Raw genomic sequence first — 607 nt, 5'->3', positions numbered from 1 at the left:
GAATGATTCGTTCACAGCGAAAGATTAGTTCACAGAGAGTGTTTCGTTCGCAACGACAAATTACCTCACAGAGAATGATTCGTTCACAGCGAAAGAGTCGTTCACGGCGAAAGACAGGTTCACAGAGAGCGTTTCGTTCGCAACGATAAATGAGTTCGCAGAGAACGACTCGTTCGCGGAGTGCGATTAGTTCGCAAAGTGAGCGATTCGTGAGTTCAAACACGAACAAATATTTTGAATACGACTCGGTAGTCACGAGTCACGAATCTTTCCTACGACCCGTGACTCCCGGGTCATATGAAAGAGTGATTCGTTCAGTGTGAACGAATCACTCGCGAACGACACATCACTAGCTCAGCTCAGCAGCTCAGCAGCTCAGACGACTGTACCGAGCGGGGATCACAAGCCGTTCAACCGGAGCGAAGGAAAAGAAAAATCCTGTTGTTGTCGTTTTTTGGTTGTGGATTAATTCAAGACGGACGCGCCGAGTCGAAGCTCGCGGTTCCGGAAAAGGAATTAGACCGACGGACGAGGCTTGGAACGGCGGCTTCTGGAGGATTACATCGCCGAATGGTTCAGTTAGCCCCGATGCTAAGGTTAGTTAGCT

At 49.3% G+C, this 607-nt stretch overlaps 1 protein-coding gene across 1 annotated transcript in view; it reads left to right on the top strand.

The window, feature by feature from the left end:
* The first annotated feature begins 347 nt into the window (after positions 1 to 347).
* Positions 348 to 607, top strand: part of LOC103398803 (nuclear receptor corepressor 2) — a 51,598-nt gene continuing 51,338 nt past the window's right edge. The window contains 1 exon segment of the mRNA XM_025053823.1: positions 348 to 596. The gene's annotated coding sequence lies outside the window, so the exon portion shown is untranslated.

The sequence above is a fragment of the Cynoglossus semilaevis genome, unplaced genomic scaffold, assembly GCF_000523025.1.
Source record: "Cynoglossus semilaevis isolate Cse_v1.0 unplaced genomic scaffold, Cse_v1.0 scaffold19, whole genome shotgun sequence".
NCBI lineage: Eukaryota > Metazoa > Chordata > Actinopteri > Pleuronectiformes > Cynoglossidae > Cynoglossus > Cynoglossus semilaevis.
This window is presented reverse-complemented; position numbering and strand designations above follow the sequence as displayed.